We start from the raw sequence: 7,165 nt of genomic DNA, 5'->3' as shown, positions 1-7,165 counted from the left end.
TTCGAAGAATATGTCTATTAAAGAAATACACTAGTAAATTTTACAAATTTTACCTGATCACATAAACACATTGCCAGAGCTCCGATCTTAGGCTTTCTTCACTTCATGGAATTATCTCTGAAATATGTACTGTCATTATCTTTATTTTATAGATTAGAAAATTGAGGCTCAGGAATATTAAGAAAGTTAAACAGGAGTTACACAGCCTTGTGGGGAAGGTGATATCTGAAACCAGATGCCTTACCATGGTGCGTGCACCACTATTCCTTTACAACTCAGTTGTAACTCTCTTTTATCTCGATTATTTGTTCTTAACCTTGGCAAAGGTGGTCAATCCACTCATCAGAAAGGTGCAAAATATTACACACCAATTTTACATGAATTCTGAGTATCTTTGAGTCTTTCGAGCCTCATCCATTAAAATCTAAAGAACCAAAGGCAATCCTTGGTCCACTAGTATTAAGATGAGAGTAGAAGTATATCTAGGAAAGATTGCAAGGTATATTCAAATATATCTTGCAAGATTCTTTTAGTTTCTGATATATACATATATATCACAAGATACATATGCTATATATATATATGTATGAAACTATATATATATATGTATGTATATATAAAGCTAAAGGGATATCTATACATCTTAATTATAAAGTCCTAAGATTTAAAGTTAAGTGAATAATGTTTTTATATAATCTGTTATCTGATTTGTTTTTTAGGAATTAAAAACATTTTTCATGAGATATTTTAGAACTTTTTTTTTATTTATACATATTTTGTTAAAAATGTTATGTAGGGGCGCCTGGGTGGCGCAGTCGGTTAAGCGTCCGACTTCAGCCAGGTCACGATCTCGCGGTCCGTGAGTTCGAGCCCCGCGTCAGGCTCTGGGCTGATGGCTCGGAGCCTGGAGCCTGTTTCGATTCTGTGTCTCCCTCTCTCTCTGCCCCTCCCCCGTTCATGCTCTGTCTCTGTCCCAAAAATAAATAAACGTTGAAAAAAAAAATTAAAAAAAAAGTTATGTAATGACACTAATGGAGTAATAATAGTATCAAATTTCAGTTTTTCCTCTTTTAAAGAATTTTAAAAATAGCTGTATGCCTGATTATATAATATTATCAATATTATCAAACTCTTAGGTGCATTTTATTTTATTTTACTTTATTTTATTTATTGAGTCTTTATTTTATTGGCTGCATTTAAAATTTTTCTTTCTGGTTACTATTACTGAAAATCAAACTTTCTCTTAAAGTTGTTGAACCCTGAAGTTTAGAGAATCTGTCAAAACTCAGAACTCTGTTCATAAATTAAACAGGTTGAGGATTATCTATGCAAACTTTTTTTAATGTTTATTTATTTTTTGAGAAACAGAAATAGTGCAAGAGCAGGGGAGGGGCAGAGAGAGAGGGGGACACAGAATTTGAAGCAGGCTCCAGGCTCTGAGCTGTCAGCACAGAGCCAGACTCAGGGCCCAAACTCGTGAACCGCGAGATGACCTGAGCCGACGTCAGACACTTAACCAACTGAGCCACCCAGGCACCCTTATGCAAACTTTGTTTTGAGTCTGGCTGTTGCACTCTACCGCTGGGTTATAATCCTAATTCACTCACTAACTGTAATGATTTCTCATTTTCAAGAAGTCCTGTGAATTGTACCATTTTCTCAAATACTTCTTTTCTTGGGAATAGATGCCTGAGAATTAAGATATTAGTATATATTCTATATACAGCACGATGAAGGCAAGTATTTAACATTTACTTTTATCATATACTTCTCAAGTCAAACAAAACTTCATGCCTTATACACACATACATACACTCACATGAATATGAGATTGAGTTCATTTTAAAAAAGAACTCAACTTTGGCATTGGTTGGGTTTTATATGTTTAGTTTTTTTTATACGTGCTTCACATATTTATTTTTAACCTATTTAAATTTATTTCTGGGCATTTGGAAACTGTTTTAATTTCCAGAGAGTGGAGTTTAAAGAAGTAATCCCCAAATTTCTCTATGAAATCAAACTACAGAAGGAAATCAAACAAATTATGCATGTTAGTCAGAAGTAGAACAAAAATGCAAACCCCCAAATCTGTTAACAAAGAGTGAAACAGATCTTTGAAAAGGTAATTAAATTTCCTGATTTGTGTAATTCTATCTAGTAGGATCTTAATTCAAGGTAATATTAGGAAAAAATTATGTCTAGTGTGGTAATATCTGCCTTGTTGGAGGGAAATTCCACCAAATTATTATTTTTAGTGTAGATGAATGTCCTTATATGTTAATATCTTCTTTAAACCAGGTGTAGTTCAAAAGAACTAGAAAATGATAGGATCTTTGCAATGTTTGGGGCCAGAGGATGCTGCCTCTTACTTGTCTGAAAAATGGGTTAACAATATTGTAAAGGTTGAATAGGGTGATGTCTGTAAAGTACTCACATGATTCCTGGCATAATAGTAAGTGTTCAATAAGAGTAGCTTCTCTTATTGTATTTAAAAGTTTTCTTTCCTCATGTAGTAAAGTAACAAAATTCACTAAAGAATTACTGTGTGCCAGATCCTATATTTTACAGGAATGCCTCACATCAGTTTATAAGGCAGGCGTTATTCTGATTCCCATTCTCTGGGTGAGGAAGTTGGGGGTTAATAAGCAGGTAGACAAAATGGAAGAGCTTATTGAACTCTTGTCTATAAGACTTCAAATTCATATGTTCTATGTTAGTCAACAGTGCCAGGAATCTGCAATTCAGTTCATTCATTGGATGATAGAAATAAGCATGACATCATTTTCCTCCCTGGCATGTGGAAGTTACCCAATGATGGAGGACAAAAACAAATGGATCTTTGAGTTTACCTTTATCATTCTAGGCTAAGAATAATAGCTTACATTCTGGGTCACCCATATGAATACTTTACAAAAATAATTTCATACACAAAAATGTGGGTTCATAATATCTGCCCGCAATTTCTTTCTCCATTTTGTGCATGCCCTATAAAAAAAGAAAGAGGAGATAAAATAAAAATTAATGGAACTTATTTATACCAAAACACATATTTTATTTGACTGTTTGCTTGTTAGAACATGTCTTAAATGTTTATATGATTGTATAGAGCTGTAAAACAGTTAATGGATTTTGAACAAGCATAATTTTTCCATTTACTAATATTTTATTACTGGCTTCATTGCACACACAGGAAATATTTCCACTAAGTTTCTGAGAAATGAAATGTTCCAGCCATTAAACTTCTCTTAAAATAGAATAAGCTTGTGTATTTCAACTTTAAATAAGTTAATATTTGTGCACATTTTCCTTAAACGTTTTCAAAGCCAGGGGCAAGGTGTAAGTAAATACGGTCAGCTTTAGTGCAGAAAACCATTTTTTAAATAAAGTTGTAAAAGAATAACAAGAATGTGAAAGAAAGTCTGGTTATAAGTGGGTCTTTAATGATTATTGGAGGAAACATTACTTACATGCTGTGGTTATAGCATTTTACACCATTTCATTTTCTAAATTATTTTACCAAGCTATTCCAAGAGGTCTATTTTTTCCATATGTGGTGTTTTACCAAAATTTCAAACGAGAAATTTTCTTATATACAGAGCCAAGTCTTAATCTGTGGTGGGTAATTTGTGTTTGAAGCAATGTACAGCAAAATTTAACCAAGATTTTATTTCTGGGAACTAATTCTTCTCTTGAGAAATAAGCAGATAACAGTCACCCATTACTCCTCCGAGTAGAAGAATAATATAAGTTGAATCCATTTAGGATCCTAAAAAGTATTTTACAAAATATTTAATGGTACTTAGAACTATTTGAAATGGGAAACCTGTAATCACCTGCGGTATTTTGGCAATTGTACACAATCAAATCTGAAAATCAAGTACTAGAAGGTTCAAGCTGTTGTTTTCATATGCTGCAAAATTTAATTGGAAACATGAGTATGCTTAAAACTTTTAAATTTCTGCTGAATGTTAGAAATGTATCTATTCACTTTGAGTGTGTAGTATTTTGTTGCATTCTTCAAACCAAAAAGTATTAAGTCCTCAGCAGTATGACCCATCCTTTATCATTTTGCACATTTATTAATGTGGTTATATAAAAGAGAATAAGTAAACATGGTCCTATGAGAACATAAAAGTAGGAGGAAAAACCAAAAAAAAAATCACTAATTTTTTTTTTAATGTTATTTATTTTTGAGAGAGAGAGACACAGGGCATAAGTGAGGGAGGAACAGAGTGAGAGGGAGACACAGAATGTGAAGCAGGCTCCAGGCTCTGAGCTGTCAGCACAGAACCTGATGTGGGGCCCAAACTCATGAATGGCGGCGAGATCATGACCTGAGCCGAAGTTGGATGCTTAACCAACTGAGCCACCCAGGCGCCTCCCCCTCCCACCGCCCAAAGTCATTTTAATATGACCTTGTTGGCTCCATTAGAATCACTCACTTAAGTTTATGATTTTCAACAGGTAAAGTTTCGCCATGGAACAGCAAGAAAACTTTGGTTAAACAACTACGTGGTATCTTGAAGATACTTAATAAAATTCAATAAGAAATTAAATTTAGTGTGCTCCTTTAACTTATTTTAAAAACATAAATTTATTCAAATAGCAAATTACCAAGAGCAGTGTTATTTCTGCTTAAATGTTTAATCAAATAAATCTCTTGGAATTAACAAGGACCATGTAACAGTGCATGCTAGATATGAGGTGTGCTTGATTTGCATTAGTTTTGTATTTCAGCTATAATAAGCTGTCTAGAGTATTTATAAATTAGAATTTATTTCCCCTCTCCAGGTGGTTTGCCAAGAAGCATATCAATGAAAGGTATCACTTTAAGTAAAATGATTTGGTACAGGACAGGAGGATACATTTTCTTCTCTCCTTCCTTCCTTCCTTTCTTCCTTCCTTCCTTCCTTCTTTCCTTCCTTCCTTTGCCCTCTCTCTCTTTCTTCTTTCCTTCCTTTTTTTCTTCTCTTATTCTCTTGTTTTGCTTCTACTTGAGAGGATGCATTTTCTTTAGGAGAATTTATTACTGAATGAAATCAAGAAATAGAAAATAAAGATAAATGTCTGAACACTATTATGCTTTTTAGTTCTTTATATTGTTCTCAGTTTTAGAATACCATATTGGCTTCTGTTTAATCAATAAAATATTACTTAATAAAATTTAGGGTGGAAAGTTACACATATGAAGACAAAAATCACAAAGTTCTAGGGTCAAGTTCTACAATTTCCTTAGAACACTGTTTTGGTGTCGAGTGGGGAAATTTCTATTTAAATTTTCTAATAATCATAATTTTTCCTTTACTAACATATCCTGCAACCATTCAAAATTTAAATATGACTGAAATATCATTTCCTGTTAAGGTAATTATATAACATTTTAGTTAAAAGTAACAGAATAGTCACTAATAGATGAGCAGAGGCCAGGGACTGACTGTAGTTATTCTGCCTCTTTAAAGCATGTGTGATTACTTTTCTTTATTTCTTGATTTAATAAGCAAAATGAGTGTTAGTGCATCCTGAATTAATTTTTTTCTTGTAATAACAGTTCATAAACTCAAATTTGTGGAGTATTGTCTCAGATAAAACACATAAAAAGAATGTATAAAATTTATACTTCCTTACAAAGAGGAGAAAGCCATATGTCAGAAACTTGAAATCGGTAAGGATTACAGAGAAATAAAATAAAGTTGGTTTTTCCTTTTAGACACAAATATTTTCATTGACGAAAATTTGGATTTGATTTCAACTACATATTCTAAGAAAACAGAAAATCTTGCCCCTCAGTATAGTTGAGTTTTTACTTCAAAGTTCAATATGTGAGAAGTCCCTTGTGCTTTTAACAGTTTAATTGCTTGATGTATCATGATGTTTGGTAAATATATGAATTACCTTCATGTTTCACTGTTGCTGTGACTGTCTTCTGTAATGATTAAAACTACCCTTAATGGAAGTATATCTTGACACATATTTTTCATAAGTTTATTGTAAGATTTAAAGTGTATTTGTACCTCAATCTCCCTATTAGAAAGACTGGAAAAGTGGTGACAAATGAAAGAATGTCTTCACTCAAATTTTCATGAGGTAATGTGTCATAAAGTGAGAGAATGGGTCTGGAATCTTGAAGCAAAAGTTATAATACTCACTCAGTCTCAAAGGCTATTTTTCATTCCCTTTTTTACACATACTTTATGGTTAGATAACATTCTTTTTCACTTGAAACTTACAAACCAATAGTATTTTGACAGAGTGTGAAACATCTGGATGGAAAATAAAACATCCATACAATTGTCTTATTGTTTCTTACTATTTGGCTTTACATGAAACACCTGTGTGATTATTTCCATCTTATCTCAATATTTTAGTGTTGATACAGCTTAAACTTTCATATTAGGTCCTAGTGACTAAGTTAAGTACAAATTAATTGTTTGACTAGTTTAGGTTTAGTTTAATGTTTTTCTTAGATTGAGTCAGTTACCTTAATATACATGACATTGACATTTTTAACATCTATGCCTACTTTTTAATCATGATGAAAGAAAAATAATGAATATATAATTTATTTATCTAGATAACTGAGAATTCTGTTCTGAGCTCTTAAGAATAATAATAATCACCATTGTGAGTAATATTCAGAGAAAGCCTTTGTTGTTCTGCTTATTAAATATAGAAGGTAGGAGACAACAACAATGACGGGTTTAAAAAAGTCATTGCCTTCTTGTAATAACCTCTTGTGAAAGGAATCAGAAACTAGCATTTTTTGTTTGTTCTTGTTTTTATTTTAGCTAAAAATATTCATAGAGTAAGACCAAAATAAGAAGTATAATTAATGGTGCTTACTCTACAAGATATTTTTCTTTATCAGGGAAACATAGTCAAAATGTTCTATATGATCACTTTTATGTATTTCAAAGAGTATTCTGTTGTATTAGTATGGACTCTCGGGCATCTTTAATGCATTCTTTATGAAGGTTCCAGAAAACTTTAAAAACTGCCTTTTAGAGTTGCAGTCAATAAATATTTTATAAAATGCCCACATTTGTGAAAAAAAATCAAGAGGACATTGTTGACTGTTTTAACTTGTAGTGAAGACTTTGAAGAGGGCCCTAAGACTTATGTAGAAGCAGCCAATTAAAGTGGAGACAGGGTGGGTATGGGTTTGATT

Source organism: Leopardus geoffroyi, chromosome B2 (genome assembly GCF_018350155.1).
Source record: "Leopardus geoffroyi isolate Oge1 chromosome B2, O.geoffroyi_Oge1_pat1.0, whole genome shotgun sequence".
NCBI lineage: Eukaryota > Metazoa > Chordata > Mammalia > Carnivora > Felidae > Leopardus > Leopardus geoffroyi.
This window is presented reverse-complemented; position numbering follows the sequence as displayed.